The 16,562-nt window shown below is 40.3% G+C and overlaps 1 long non-coding RNA gene and 1 pseudogene across 1 annotated transcript; both read left to right on the plus strand.

Moving 5' to 3' along the window:
- Positions 1–865: 865 nt before the first annotated feature.
- On the plus strand, positions 866–12,598 carry LOC133285318 (uncharacterized). Its single transcript, XR_009747988.1, has 3 exons — positions 866–1,215; positions 2,138–2,184; positions 12,358–12,598. It is a non-coding gene; the product is annotated as an uncharacterized LOC133285318 (long non-coding RNA).
- Positions 12,599–13,216: 618 nt separating this feature from the next.
- Positions 13,217–16,129, plus strand: LOC133285317 (nuclear pore complex protein NUP1-like; annotated as a pseudogene).
- The last annotated feature ends 433 nt before the right edge of the window (positions 16,130–16,562 follow it).

Consider the following 16,562-nt stretch of genomic DNA (forward strand, 5'->3'; position numbering starts at 1 on the left):
ACAAACATAATTTAAATCAGGTAATCCTTCTTCCTTAGAGATTTAGAATATTTATTTAATTATTGCCTTTATTAATACATATTTTTTAAATTGATTTTTGAGTTTAAATCACAAATCGAATCCTTATTTTGTTTTCCTTATTAATAATAATTGTTACTTTTAATTTAAATCAGAAACCAAATTTTTTTATAATAAAAATAAAAATTTATTTTTTTAATTTAAATCACACATCAAATCTTTATTTTTTTTATATTAAATCACAAACGCAGAACTCATAGGCTTCTAAGCTTAAAAATGTGACACATTTCAACACCTGACACGTCACCAATCACGTCTAAATTGGGTTTCAATCAAGAGGCAATCACGCCTAATTTAGGTTATAGCATTAATCATTAATTTCAATTTCAAAAATAATATCCTTCCTCCTTAGAGATTTAGAATATTTATTTAATTATTTTCTTTATTTTTACAGATTTTTCAAATTGTTTTTTTAGTTTAAATCACAAATCAAATCTTTATTTTGTTTTCCTTATTAATAATAATTTTTATTATAATTTAAATCACAAACCAAATTTTTGTTATAATAATTTTTTTATTATAAAAATTCATTTTTATAATATCTTTCCATCCTTGTAATTAAACATTATTATATGTTGATATCGGAAATCATCATATGGAAAAATCATGCTTGTATATGGAGTAACATTTGATATATCTTGTAGAAAAATCATAATGACAATCAATTTTAATATAAAAGATTTTCCTAAAGATTATAATGATTCGTGAATAATTATGGTGTTTAAGTAATTATAAATATTGTATTATATTACTCACGTAGTTATATTTCTCTCTGGTCTCTAGGATTAAAACCCTAATTTGCAGTGTGTGCACTTTTTATTTTATTTTTATCAAGAGTGGCTGTTTCTTCTCGGAGTGTGATTGAATAATCAAATGGCGACGGATGAGAAAGAGAAGCCGTGTGCAGCAGCAGGGTTGGGAACCAGAGGAAAGTTCCACAAAAGCCCCTTCGCAGGAACCAAACGACGACGCCGTATGAACGTCCGCCGACGTCCCTGAGAAACCCTAACAGGAACAATGGTTGGTTGTCGAAGCTGGTTGATCCTGTCCACAGACTCATCACTTATAACGCTCACTCTCTCTTCTGCTCTCTTTTCCGCAAGCGACTTCCTCCCCTTCCCCCTCCCTCTTCTTCAGGTTAGTTAGTGTGCTTTTTGTTTTAAATAATTTTCTTAATCTTTTCAACATGAGGAGTGTTTTGTGTTTCTAATTGATAGCTCTCTTTTTTAATTTTTTTTTTTTTACCCTCCTAAATTGAGATTTTGTAAATTGGGTTGGGTGGGTTAGTCGTTTCTAGTTAGTGGCATTATTCTTAGGGTTTTTATGAGAAAATTATTCAGTACAAGTTTCAGTTATCAGCATCTTTGATAAGCATCATTTTTTAAAAGCAGTTAAGTTAGGAGATAGATGAGATGGATTATATTATTATTATTATTATTATTATTAATATCATCATCATCTTGCATTTTGAACTAATTGAATTTTTGTGCCCAAATTTTTCTTTCATTTTGTGACCCTCTGATATTAATTGTCTGTTGCTATTCCTTGCTTTAAGAAGTCTTGTATTCAACATACAATTATTCTTTACATGCTGATAGGTTAGAAATAGCTGTCCGGTTGGTCTTTCTAGGGAGTATTAATAAAGTCCCACTAATCTCCCACGATAAAGGTATTATTTTGTAAAATATTAGTAGATAGACAAGGAAGAAATGAGTAAAATATTTCACTGCACTAATTTGTAGATAAGAAGTCTATGGTTGGCCATAGTAATTTTTATGTTTTACTTGTGGAGGTAGGCCTATAGTTCGTTGTAGGTTTAAGCATGTTAAATTCTGTACCTATTTTTTTCTCCCTATTTTATGTTTGTGCTCCTGGTTACAGCAGTTGACTTTTTGGTTTGTAACTTTTCTATGATTTCCTTTTTGTTTTTTGTCTTTTTAATGTTATCTGTTTTTCTTCACTGATATGAAATTTAATCGCTTGATTCCATGATTTCTTTATTAACATACATTGTATGGATATATTATTATTATTATTTGCTTTTTATTTTTTGGTACAGAAAGGGAACATGAAGCTAGGCTCAATCATCATGAAGAAGCTACCTTTGTAAGTATGCATACTCTCTGTTTGTTATAAATTATAACACCGTTTACACCTCTTGATTAAGAATTCATTTTTGGGGTGTAATGTCCATGTGTTTGATTTTATGATAAATTGTGTTTCATTTTTATATTTCGTCCTGGCGACAAAAATATTTTTAGCCATTCTTAGTTTGACCACAATTTTTAATATTACATTAAATATACTTTACTCTATGTTTTTGCTTTAAGAAGTCAAATTGATATTTTTGCCTCTAATATTTTATTTTTTTACTATTCCTACCTCTGTATCTGTTGAATTATTGTTGGAGTTAAGGATTTTAAGTGTCATAATATGTCTCTCATAGCTTGTTTATATTGCATTCCAAAGTGAGCTTAGTCAGGATGACCGATCAACTAGGGCCCTCTTTAAGGGTTCTTGTGGGATGTTCTCCAAATTGTGTTTGACCGTAGTTCTACCTTGGACAGAGGTTTAGAAGCATGTGCTTGAGGTCAATAGACGTCATTTATAGGCTAGAACTTGTGAACTTGTCACCTGAAAACAATTGTTCAAGCCTGGATCGAATCACATGGTGGTTAAGTAAGATGCTTGTCAACAACATCAACAACACCTTTAACTCAAATTAATTGGGGTCGGTGGTAGATGAACTCAATAATAAATAAGAGGAGATTAAAAAATAAAATAAATAAATAAATACTAAAATAAGATATAAATAAATAATAAAATAAGATAAAAATAAAAATAAAATAAAATAAATAAAAATAAATAAATAAATAAATACTAAAATAAAAATAAAAATAAAAAATTGGGGAAGGGAGAAATAAGATAAAAGACAAAAAAGGGAAAAGAAAGAGGGGAGATTGAAGAGGAAAAGGACTAAAAAGGGACCATCTGGAACATAGGAATAAGAACGGGTTTAACCTTCCACCCTGCTTATAGCTTTTCTCCATTCCGTCCTAAGACACACCGTCCGCCAATCTATATCTCACTCCATTAAGTCTTGTTTATCCCTAGGTAAGTTTCGGTCTACCTCTACCTCTCTTTGTGTCGAACTCTTGGTAACAAACTTTTGTTCTTACAGGAGCATCCAGGAGCCGTCTCATTACGTACCCAAATCATCTCAATCTATGTTCCCTCATCTTTTCAGTTACCAGTACTAATTCTACCTTTCGTCGAATATCTTCATTTCGTCGAATAGCTTATTCAAGTAAAACACACATTTCATCATAAGGAGTTAATTTTTCTTGACTTGTCTTAGTTGTGCTACATAGGTAGTATTGTGGTAACGCTCGATTACTTGCAGGATTTATGACTGCCCCCATAAACCAACACGAGACTTGTCAGTGTTCTTTGTTCTCACTCACACATTTCCTAAGAAACTTCTCAGGACGTCACCTATCTTAGAATTGTTCCAAGTCAAGCACGCTTAACTATGGAGTTCTTAAGTTATGGGCTACCAAAAAGTAGATGCATCTTGTTAGTATTGGTAGTACATATTAAATCCCTTAAGCCATCCCCATACCTGCACAGCCTCTGGATCCCTCTCGTTCGGGTATTGATTCGACTCATTTATGTACCCTCTAGTTGGAGGCCTGTCAGAAGCTGCTCCTTGTCCGTGCCTCATCTCTTTTGTACCGGCGATCACTGCCAGCCCTAGTTAGCCCTTGGGATTTTACAAGTCTAGTGTGTTGAATGTAAGAACCCGCACCGTTAATTAAGGTATTTAATTAATTAATTATGCAAAATTAGGAAATGATTCCATAATTGACCCTAATAATTATTTATGAGGCTTAATAATCGCAATAAGTGATTAAGAATGCTGAAAGTCGCTTTTCGGATGAAAAGTGCAGATACCGGTTCTGCTAGTCGGTATAAATGTGTGCCGAAAAAGTATCACGGAAAATTAATGTAAGTGCATGATAATTAATAGAATAATATGTAGGACTTGTAAAACGAGTTTCAAGTCCAGATAATGAGAACTGGTGCTGGAAACCGGTACTGGCTCTGAAAAGCGCGTACCGGAAAGTTGCTCAGAAAATTATAAGAAAAATATGATAATTCTTAGAATATTATTTAGTTTCAGAATTCAAAGTTTGGGATTAAAATGCTAAGCGTAGCAATTAAAGTTAATACTGTGTGTTTAAGTGGCTTCGGCTATAAATACCCTTTGTAAGGGCACAAAACCTAGAAATCAGTTTCTCTACGTGAGTGTGTGAGGGTGGCTGACTTGTGGGGTTTCTCCTCCATTTTGGGTCCAAGACACTTCCTTTCTTGATTTTCTTCACACTTTCACTTGGGATACACTTGGTGAGGGTGAGAGCTAGCCTTGGGACTCTATTGCTGGTCTTTTCTGAGTTGAGAGAGCTGTTGTGTGTGAGGTTTTGAGGCTGACTTGGGTTGGTTGTGTGTGGAAGCCTTTGTTTTGGCATTGTGAGGTCCAAGAAGCTTCCTTTGTGTTGAAAGGTCCAAGCTTGTTGATCCATTTTCGTGCACCTTGTTGAGTCAGTCTTGAGGGGCTGATTGTGAGCTCCAAAGAGCAGCCTCTTCTTCTGTTTTGGCCTTTGGTATGTATACCAACCTTTAATCATGAGTTTAATGCTTAAAAATGGTAGCTTGATGCATGTTAAGGTTAAAAGATGATAACTTGTTGTTGGGAGAGGCTTAACACATCTAGAAATGCATGATTAGGTGTTTAAAATCGGTAAAAAGGGAACCTTTGAAGGATATCTTCACGAAAATGCAGAAACTGCATTCTGTCGTGAGATATCCGGATATCTGTCGAACTGATATCCAGATATTGGATATCCGGATACGTGGTTTTGGGATATCCAGATATTGGATATCCGGATATGTGAATCTGTATATTTGGATATGCATATCCGGATATGGACAATGAGATATCCGGATATTCTGGGATTTCGCAGAACAGTAGCTGTGCTGTGCATACAGTAGGCTATTGGGGGGTTTGTAGACCCTAGATTGATGAAGTTGAACTTCTGTTTTTAATGGATTAAGCCAGAATCATGGGATTTAGGGCTTGTGGCTTTGTTAGAAGCTTTAAGACTTGAAAACGTAATGAAAATGCGTTGTCTTAATATTGTATGCTTGTGGTGCATGTTGTTGATGTATTGTTGGTCCATAACAGATTGTGAATCTGCTGTGTTTGGACTTTGAGCTGTGGACTCTTGGCTTTTGGAGTTAGCTTGCAAGGTAAGCTTTCGTGTCCTCGGTTTAGCCATGTTGTGGTTCCACCATGTCCCATGGGGGTATGGTTTATGCATGCTGTGTACATGCTTTTGAATAATTGATATGTTGATTGAACTTTACATGTAATGACTTTTAATATGCATGTGTTGTTTCATCTTGACGGGAAGCCTGAGTATGTAGCGCCATACAAGACGGTGTACCGGGGTGAATGCAAGTGGTACTTGCACGGTGTGTAGGTGATAGACGTATACCTGCACTGTCTCTGGCCAGTAGATTAGTATTGACACACATGACATGATTATCTGCTGCATTGCATTGTTTTAGAAATGATAAATGATAAACTGCTTTTGAACTTATATTGCACATGTAAGTGAGCTTGGGGTGGAAGATCCTTGAGGACTCACTGACTTACTGAGATTTCTAGATTAGAGATCTTACCCCACGTTTGGGGAATGCTTATTTCAGGATCAGGTAGTATGGGTACTGATGCCTCAGGCGGCAGGAGGCCGGAGCTTAGCTGATTATGTTTTACTGCTTTATGTTAGCATGACTGGATTTGGGATGCTGTTTATGTTTTCCGCTATTTATGATATGTTGCTGTTGAGACTGATGTTGGGCATGTTGCCTTATTTGAGTGAGCATGGGGATTGCCCATGACACTTTCTGTTAGTACTTGTAGTTTGGAGTTGTATAAACTGTTAGATGGTCCGGTCTACATTGTTGTAGTTCCGTGACTAGAGCCACAATTATATTATCTATGTTATGAGGTATTTCAGTTAGCTGTTTTATTGCAATTACATACAGTCGATGTTTTATTAATTGATTATTAAGTAAGTTGGTAATGTTAATGGCATCGTAATTGAAAAGAAAAAGTAATTCCGCATTTTTAATTAAGCGCAGCTTAATACGATATTATGATAACATTACCGGATATATATGGGGTGTTACATTTATGGTATCAGAGCAATGGTTCGAGGGAAAAGCTTGTATGTATTGCAATTGCTAGGTTGTTTGGTTGTGTCTGTCTTTGTGTTACTCCGTCGAATTTTATTATGATGATGTATATGTGATCACATTGCGTGGGCCTGATCAACTCATAATTTGTGTAACTTATGCAGAGTCATGGTAAGGTCCGGGAGAACACGAGAGACTTCTGAGGATCAATCTGATCCTATCCTGACTGCATTGGCTGAGATGCAGGCGGCTAGGTTAGCCAATCAGGAGGCCGCTAGAGTGGCCAACGCGGCAATGATGGAAGCTGTTCGCGAGGCGAACCGGATAGCCGCAGCTGAGGTTCGTGAAGCGAACCGAAGGACCACTGAGGAAGTCCTCGAGGCGAACAGGATGGCGAACATGACGATGATGAGAGTCATGTTGGAGGAGATGAGAGCTGGTCCTGCTATTGGCCAGGCTCCACCACCACCGCCACCACCGCCACCGCCTCCACCTAGTGTTCAGGAGGAGAGCCATAGTCACATCGGCAGTGCTACTCATGCCGCTGAGACGGGGGAGCCCCTTGTGGGGATTGTTGAGGATCGTGATGTGATCGATCGCCGGCTGAATGCTTTCAGGAAGCATAAGCCACCTGTGTTTGAGGGGTCTCTGGATCCTATTGCTGCTGCGAGATGGCTAGAGTTGCTGGACAAGATCTTTCGGGTTATGCAGTGTACAGACCCACAGAAGCTGATGTTCTCGACCTACATGCTGGAGGGCGATGCCCATGAGTGGTGGACGCACACCTCTCATGCTTTTGAGAGGCAGGGCCGTGTCATGACGTGGCGATTCTTTGAGGAGTGCTTTCTGGGCCGATACTTTCCCTATGATGCGCAGGGAGAGTTTGATCGTTTGGTACAAGGCTCGATGTCTGTTGATGAGTACCTGGCTAAGTTTAATGAGCTAGTGAAGTTTGCACACTTCCGGATGGTTCCTCCTACTCCGTTATTTCTGGCAGCTAAGTTCCGCAGGGGACTTAGTGAGGTGATTGCTGAGCATCTTGCTGATGCTGCTTCGAGGGACTTTGGTGCACTGGTTCAGCAGTGTAAGGACATCGAGGATGTTTGCGTGGCAAGCAAGGCCAAGAGGGCCAAGGTTGAGGAGAGCAAGGGAACAGGTGGTTCCACTCCTGCTCCTATTTCTTGGAAGGACAGGAGGTTTGCTGATAAGGGCAAGGGAAAGCAGTTAGCGACTAGGCAGGCGCCTGGTCAGTTCAAGAGAGTTGTTTCCCATCAGGGGAGTTCTGCTAGGCCTGCTACCACTCTGAGATGTTCGGGATGTGGGAAGGAGCATGTGGGACGCTGTGCTACGGGGCAGTTGCTGTGCTTCAAGTGTGGCAAGGAGGGCCACTTCTCTAGAGATTGTCCGTCTTCGACGGCGAGAGCTGCAGCTGTTCAGGCAGTTCCTTTGCAGATGGTTCCGATGGCATCTTCTTCGGCACCTGCGGTGCCACCTTCTGTTGGGAGAGTGTATACGCTGGATAGGCAGCAGTCGGACCGCGCTCCGAACCTTGTCAGAGGTACTGTGTCTATTGGTGATTCTTTTGTGGATGCTATCTTTGATTCCGGGGCTACTCATTCGTTTGTTGCTACCCCGATTGCTTTGGGGCTTGAGTTGCCCAGTGCTGTGCTTTCTCCACCATTGCGGGTGACTACCGCCACCGGAGAGATTTGTGATTCTACCACTGTACATCGCGATGTAGCGTTTCAGTGGGATGGCCGTGAGTTCTCGGTAGATCTGATAGGATTGCCGATGGCCAACCTTGAGATTATTCTAGGCATTTATTGGTTGTCTAGAAACTGTGCTTTGATTGATTGCTGTGCAAAGCGAGTGGTGATGTCTCCGTGTGATTCCACAGCTAGTTCATCGCCATACATTTCACTGCTGCAGGCTAGGAGAGCGCTGCGAGCAGGGGCATTGGGTTATGTCATGTTGGGTGGTTTGGTGAGTGGGACACAGGAGGATATCACTGACATTCCTGTGGTGGGGGAGTTCCTTGAGGTGTTTCCTGAGGAGATTCCTGAGTTTCCGCCACAGCGGGAGATAGAGTTCTCCATTAACTTGTTGCCCGGTGTGGGGCCGATTTCTTTAGCTCCTTATCGGATGTCGCCACCGGAGTTGGCTGAGCTGAAGAAGCATATTGAGGATCTTTCGGCGAAAGATTTCATTAGACCGAGTGTATCTCCTTGGGGAGCACCGGTCATCTTCGTGAAGAAGAAGGACGGGACAATGAGATTGTGCACCGACTACAGGCAGTTGAACAAGGTGACAATCAAGAACAAGTATCCTCTTCCTCGGATTGATGATTTGTTGGATCAACTCAGGGGTGGGTGCTTGTGTGTATTCCAAGATTGATCTCCTGTCCGGATACCATCATATTCGGGTGAAGCCGGAGGATGTCCCGAAGACCGCGTTTCGTTCGAGATACGGTCATTTTGAGTATTTGGTGATTCCGTTTGGACTCACAAATGCGCCGGCAGTGTTCATGGATTACATGAACAGGATTTTCCAGCTGTATCTGGATCAGTTTGTGATTGTCTTCATTGATGATATTCTGATCTACTCCAAGACTGAGGAGGAGCATGTGGAGCATCTGAGGATAGTTCTGCAAATGCTGAAGGAGAAAAAGCTTTATGCTAAACCTTCCAAGTGTGAGTTTTGGCTCAAATCAGTCAAGTTTCTGGGGCATGTGATTTCAGCAGATGGAGTTGCAGTGGATCTCAACAAGATTGAGGCCGTGTTGGATTGGGAGAGACCCAAGACAGCTACGGAGGTGAGGAGCTTCTTAGGTTTGGCAGGTTACTATCGGAGGTTCATGAAGGGTTTTTCCACGATGGTTCTCCCTTTGACTCACCTTACCCGGAAGGAGACTCCATTTGTGTGGACTCACGAGTGTGAGGCGTGCTTCCAGGAGTTGAAGGAGAGATTGACTTCTTCACCTGTGTTGATCCTTCCTGATCATGAGGAGCAGTTTGAGCTTTACTGCGATGCTTCTGGAAAGGGGCTGGGCTGTGTGCTGATGCAGTCTGGTAGAGCTGTTGCTTTTGCTTCGAGGCTGTTGAAGCCTCATGAGGAGAACTACCTGACTCATGATTTGGAGTTGGCTGCGATTGTGTTTGCTTTCAAGATTTGGAGGCATTATCTTTTTGGTTTGAGGTTTGTGGTGTTCAGTGACCACAAGAGTTTGAAGTACCTGTTCGACCAGAAGGAGTTGAACATGAGGCAGAGGAGATGGATGGAGTTCATAAAGGACTACGACTTTGAGCTTAGGTACCATCCTGGCAAGGCCAATGTGGTAGCCGATGCTTTGAGTCAGAAATCCAGTAGTTCATCCAGTTTGCTACTTGGTAACTTCGATGTGGTTGAGAAGTTCCGCCACTTGGCAGTGACCGCTCCGTGTGCGAGCGTACTTCTCGGGTTGGAAGCATCTGATGTTGTGAACGAGCTGCTAGAAAAGATTAAAGAGGCACAAGTTCAGAGAGAATGTCTGGATTATGTGAAGAACCAAGACGGTGTGTCTTGGAATGATGATGGATTGCTTTTGTTCCAGCGGAGGATTGTGGTTCCTCGAGGTCCGTTGACAGAAGAGGTTATGGCAGAAGGCCATAAGGGTCAGTTTTCTATCCACCCTGGTGCTACTAAGATGTATCAAGACTTGAAGAAGAACTTCTGGTGGCCGGGCATGAAGAAAGATGTTGTTATCTTTGTGTCCAAGTGTTTGGTTTGCCAGAAGGTGAAGATTGAACACCAGAAGCCGTCTGGTAAACTTCAACCTCTTGAGATTCCGGAGTGGAAATGGGAGAGCATTTCCATGGACTTCGTTGTGGGTTTGCCGAAGACTCAGGTTGGCTGTGACTCGATATGGGTCATTGTGGACAGACTGACGAAGTCTGCCCATTTTCTTCCAGTGAAGGTGAGCTTCACTACAGAGCAGTTGGTCAGACTGTATGTTCGCGAGATTGTGAGGCTTCACGGGGTGCCCGTGAGTATCATCAGTGATAGGGACCCGAAGTTCACATCTCGGTTCTGGGAGGCGCTGCAGGGAGCTTTTGGTACGCAGTTGAGATTGAGTACCGCCTATCACCCTCAGACTGATGGACAGACTGAGCGGACTATCCAGACCTTGGAGCACATGTTGCGGGCTTGCACGTTAGAGCAGGTCTCGACATGGGATAGGTACCTTCCATTGGTAGAGTTTTCGTATAACAACAGTTTCCATGCTAGCCTGGGCATGGCACCCTACGAGGCGCTCTACGGTAAGAGGTGTCGTACACCTACCTGCTGGTCGGAAATTGGGGATCGTGAGTTGTTTGGCTTGGATTTTGTCCAAGATACCACCCTGCAGATCCAGATGATCAGGGAAAAGCTGAAGCAGGCGCAGAATCGTCAGAAGAGCTACTACGATGTCAAGCATCGACCACTGGAGTTCAGTGAGGGTGAGCACGTGTTTGTGAGACTTTCACCTGTCACCGGTGTTGAACGGGCACTCGGAGTGAGGAAGCTGAGCCCGCGCTTTATTGGGCCATACCAGATTCTTGGTAGAGTAGGACCTGTTGCCTACCGGCTTGCCTTGCCTCCGAACCTGGCCAACATCCACGACGTGTTTCACGTGTCTCAGCTTCGGAGGTACATAGCAGACCCTTCGCACGTGGTGCAACCAGATGATGTGGAAGTTCGGGAGAACTTAAAGACTCCCGTAGGACCACTAAAGATTCTCGATCGTGGCGAGAAGCAGCTGAGGAGCAAGATCATTCTGATGGTCAAGGTGCAGTGGACCGGAAGGACTCCTGAGGAGGGTACTTGGGAGCGAGAGGACGAACTTCTCCGGCAGTACCACGAGTTTCGACCAGGTATGTTTCTGATTTTGAGGTCAAAATCCTAAAAAGGTGGGGTGAATGTAAGAACCCGCACCGTTAATTAAGGTATTTAATTAATTAATTATGCAAAATTAGGATTGCTCCAAGTCAAGCACGCTTAACTATGGAGTTCTTAAGTTATGGGCTACCAAAAAGTAGATGCATCTTGTTAGTATTGGTAGTACATATTAAATCCCTTAAGCCATCCCCATACCTGCACAGCCTCTGGATCCCTCTCGTTCGGGTATTGATTCAATTCATTTATGTACCCTCTAGTTGGAGGCCTGTCAGAAGCTGCTCCTTGTCCGTGCCTCATCTCTTTTGTACCGGCGATCACTGCAGCCCTAGTTAGCCCTTGGGATTTTACAAGTCTAGTGTGTTGAATGTAAGAACCCGCACCGTTAATTAAGGTATTTAATTAATTAATTATGCAAAATTAGGAAATGATTCCATAATTGACCCTAATAATTATTTATGAGGCTTAATAATCATAATAAGTGATTAAGAATGCTGAAAGTCGCTTTTCGGAAGAAAAATGCAGATACCGGTTCTGCTAGTCGGTATAAATGTGTGCCGAAAAAGTATCCCGGAAAATTAATGTGAATCTGCTGTGTTTGGACTTTGAGCTGTGGACTCTTGGCTTTTGGAGTTAGCTTGCAAGGTAAGCTTTCGTGTCCTCGGTTTAGCCATGTTGTGGTTCCACCATGTCCCATGGGGGTATGGTTTATGCATGCTGTGTACATGCTTTTGAATAATTGATATGTTGATTGAACTTTACATGTAATGGCTTTTAATATGCATGTGTTGTTTCATCTTGACGGGAAGCCTGAGTATGTAGCGCCATACAAGACGGTGTACCGGGGTGAATGCAAGTGGTACTTGCACGGTGTGTAGGTGATAGACGTATACCTGCACTGTCTCTGGCCAGTAGATTAGTATTGACACACATGACATGATTATCTGCTGCATTGCATTGTTTTAGAAATGATAAATGATAAACTGCTTTTGAACTTATATTGCACATGTAAGTGAGCTTGGGGTGGAAGATCCTTGAGGACTCACTGACTTACTGAGATTTCTAGATTAGAGATCTTACCCCACGTTTGGGGAATGCTTATTTCAGGATCAGGTAGTAGAGGTACTGATGCCTCAGGCGGCAGGAGGCCGGAGCTTAGCTGATTATGTTTTACTGCTTTATGTTAGCATGACTGGATTTGGGATGCTGTTTATGTTTTCTGCTATTTATGATATGTTGCTGTTGAGACTGATGTTGGGCATGTTGCCTTATTTGAGTGAGCATGGGGATTGTCCATGACACTTTCTGTTAGTACTTATAGTTTGGAGTTGTATAAACTGTTAGATGGTCCGGTCTACATTGTTGTAGTTCCGTGACTAGAGCCACAATTATATTATCTATGTTATGAGGTATTTCAGTTAGCTGTTTTATTGCAATTACATACAGGCGATGTTTTATTAATTGATTATTAAGTAAGTTGGTAATGTTAATGGCATCATAATTGAAAAGAAAAAGTAATTCCGCATTTTTAATTAAGCGCAGCTTAATACGATATTATGATAACATTACCGGATATATATGGGGTGTTACATTGAATGATTTTGTACTTTGTAGTGTATCTGGTAGAGATTCCCAAATATCAACATCTAGGTACGGGTAGTTACAATAGGGTGTCAATATTTAGTTAGATCACTTAGGTAGTTGCTTAGAGAAGTTGGAAGGACAGAAGTTTAGCTTAAATCGGAATAGGGTTAGAAGGTAGTGGAGGAGAGATGTTAGTATTGAGAAAACAAAGCAGCAGCTCAGTTGTAACGGGAAACCCTTGAGGAGATTTCTCTCAATAAAGATTCATTCTCTTTCTTTCTTTTGTATGATTTCTCCATGTTTGTGTGTCGGTAACAATATCTGATTTTATTGTTGTCCTCTGTTTAAGAGATTAAGTAAATTCAACTTTTATATATTTGAAATGGCAGAGGTGAGAATCTGCTGATTGAAGTTAGTGTTTGTGCTTTGAAATTGCATCTTCATGATGAGCATAATTGGTATTCCATTATGAATTTAATTGTTACATACTAAGGAACATATACAAAGTTTTTATATATGGATATGGGTTCTTGAAAAAATGCTGCTTAGTGGAATTCAAAGATCTTGAAAATGCTGTATAATATTTTTTTCATTTCTATTGTTATGCAGCATTGTAGTTGCAATGTTAACTTTTGATTGGGGAAGCAATTTTATTTTTGTCATTTGTTGAATGAGAAACAGATTGACAATTCCTCTGGTAAGCAACAAGGAGCAGTTGGTGAAGGTGATGTTCAAATTAATTTCTCTAATGAAGGTGGATTAACCGAGCTTGAGAAACTATTAAAGCAGAAGACTTTCTCCAGGCACGTTTTGTATCATGTGCATGAGAAATTATTGCTTTTGTTATTTAGTTGTTGAATATATATTTGCTCTTAGCATTTGAATAATTTATCGAACCTGATTTTACTTCTTCCTATTGTCTATATCTAGTTCTTGCCAGTCTGAGTTCTTTGATAATAATATGCCTCTTGGCATAAATATTTTTTTGATTCTTTACATGATCATTGTCTATTATCCACAGATTTGAGATTGATCATTTGACAGCACTGATTGAGCATTTGACAACACTTATGCGTTCAAGAACTGTGGATGCACCTATCAGGGAAGAAGAGAAGAAGAGAAGAAGAAAGAAATGGATCCCTCAGAACCAATGTTGCCTTGCGGACAAAGGGAAGAATATCCGAAAACACCTGCGCAAAAAAACGGGATTGAAAATCGTTTTTTTGTCACCCCACATGTTACTTCAAGTGTAGGAGAACTTACCTTCATAGTTATCTTCTACATATATTTTTGGTTGTATCTTGTGGATTGGAAATTATTGATTTCTCTATTGTGCTCCGTCCCACATGAATTGCTTTGTGATGTCCACAGGTTCCCATCGAGGATGTTGCTTCACTTGCAGAGCTTGCAAAGGCTTACATGGGGAGCAGACCTTCTAAGGTTTCCTCATCAATGTTAGGTGTGCAAAATCCTGTACTAAGGGAGGATCCAACTCTTCTAAAAAGAGAAAACTTTCCTCTTAAATCCCCTATTATGTCAATTGTGCCAAAGGCTACTAGACATGCTGCTGTTCATGAAAATGGTTTTGTGACCCCAGGATCTCATGGAAGATCTGCAATATATAGAATGGCTCGAACACCATATGCCAGAATATTCCTAGCCTCCACACTCAAGGTATGCCTTTTCCTGAATACCATTTTGGATCATAATGTTTCTAGGATCAAAATTTTTATGTGGTTTCTCTAATTTTACAGGGTGGTGGGCTTGCTGTTCAAGGTGAGCCGTCATCTTCAACTCGGTCTGCATTGGATCATGACATTCTTTCTGGACCTAATAAAGGGGTACAAGTACTTGCTAGTTATAAGTCGTGTCTTTTCAATGTATATTTTAGATATGTTACTAGATTTTGTGTTTCGCTTTTCTCATTTTTGCAGACATTAAAGCGTAGAAGTTCGGCATTGGATAATGATGTAGGATCTTTTGGTCGTATCCTCCATATCCGTCACAAGTCTAATCTTGGCAGATCTGCAATATATAGTATGGCTCGAACACCATATGCCAGAATATACCCAGCCTCCACACTCAAGGTTTGCCTTTTCCTGAATACCATTTTGGATCATAATGTTTCTAGGATCAAAATTTTTATGTGGTTTCTCTAATTTTACAGGGTGGTGGGCTTGCTGTTGAAGGTGAGCCGTCATCTTCAACTCGGTCTGCATTGGATCATGACATGCTTTCTGGACCTAATAAAGGGGTACAAGTACTTGCTAGTTATAAGTCATGTCTTTTCAATATATATTTTAGATATGTTACTAGATTTTGTGTTTTGCTTTTCTCATTTTTGTATACATTAAAGCATAGAAGTTCAATATTGGATAATGATATAGGATCTTTTGGTCGTATCCACCAAATCCGTCACAAGTCTAATCTTCTCTATTCTAAAGGCTCAAGCTTACCTCTTTCTGGTAGCTCTCTAGCTGTTGCTAGAAGTGGAGTGGGTATTTATGCTGCTCAGCAACCCTCATCTTCCATGCAGAAGCCTATTCTACTGGATGAAGTCAAGCGTAGCCATACAAAATTGTCAGAAGAAAATGTGGACAATACTATACCTAGTATGAGCTATTCCCCTTTACCCTCAAAATCGAGTGAGATGGCTTCCAAAATACTTCACCAACTTGATAAATGGGTTTCTCCTAAAGAAAAATCATCCGAATTAAGGTTACCAATTGTCAATGATAATTCACCAACAAAGTTGTCACCTTCCATGTTACAAGGACAGGCTCTACGAAGCATGGAAATGGTAGATTCGTCAAAATTGCTGGACAATGTATAAGGTGATAAATTAAATGGCACATTTGGAAATTTGTCTGCTAGTGCTCAGAATCAGAAGCTAACTTCACAAAGAAATATGGTTGAAAATGGTCAATTGAAGCTTGTTGCTCCTTCTGATGGATTAGTTCCAGTCAAAATTACTACCGATGCTACAAAACCAAGGAATCAAGTCCTGTCTAGTGCAAAATCTGTGGATTCTTTTACGATAAAATCTGTTTCTTACCCCCCCAAAAAAGAATAAGGCATTCCATCTGAGTGCACGAGGTATGATTTGTATGATATCTAGTTGACTATTTTTTATAGTTATGTCTATTTTTTTAAAAATATTTTAGTATGTGGCATTATGTTAGTTGGTTTACATTAGCTTTGTGGGAATAACCGGTGTTACTCACCTTGTAGGCTTGTTGCTTCCTTCCATTTAATCACTAGTAATGAGTAAAGCAATTGACAATAGATCTTAATTTGGTAGTTGTATTTATATTTTATTTGATTCCAAACAGAATAAAATGTGAGTTGAGTTTTCAAATGAAAGATAGTGTTCAACCTCAGGTCATGTTTATTCACTATTCTTTGTATCTTTCTACTTATTTAAGGATTGTTTGGACCTGGATGATAATGCTCATCCTAATGGAGCTTTCTTCTCTTTTTCTCCTGTTGAGAAAGAAATAACCTGCTCCACTACCATGGCTGAGAATAGTGGCGCCTCTTTTGCACAATGTGGCGCCTCTTTTGGGCGTCACATGTGATGCGTGACGCCTCTTTTGGACGTCACATGTGACGCCCCAATGAGGCGTCACTCATCAGTCATCAAGTGTTGACACGTGTCATATTTTGTTTCCAAAAAAGAAATTAATTTAATCATAAAACTTCTGAAGGCCATAACTTTTGACTCGAGT

This window comes from Gastrolobium bilobum, unplaced genomic scaffold, assembly GCF_033153095.1.
Source record: "Gastrolobium bilobum isolate Gb01-03AN ecotype WA unplaced genomic scaffold, APGP_CSIRO_Gbil_v1 utg18029, whole genome shotgun sequence".
Lineage (NCBI taxonomy): Eukaryota > Viridiplantae > Streptophyta > Magnoliopsida > Fabales > Fabaceae > Gastrolobium > Gastrolobium bilobum.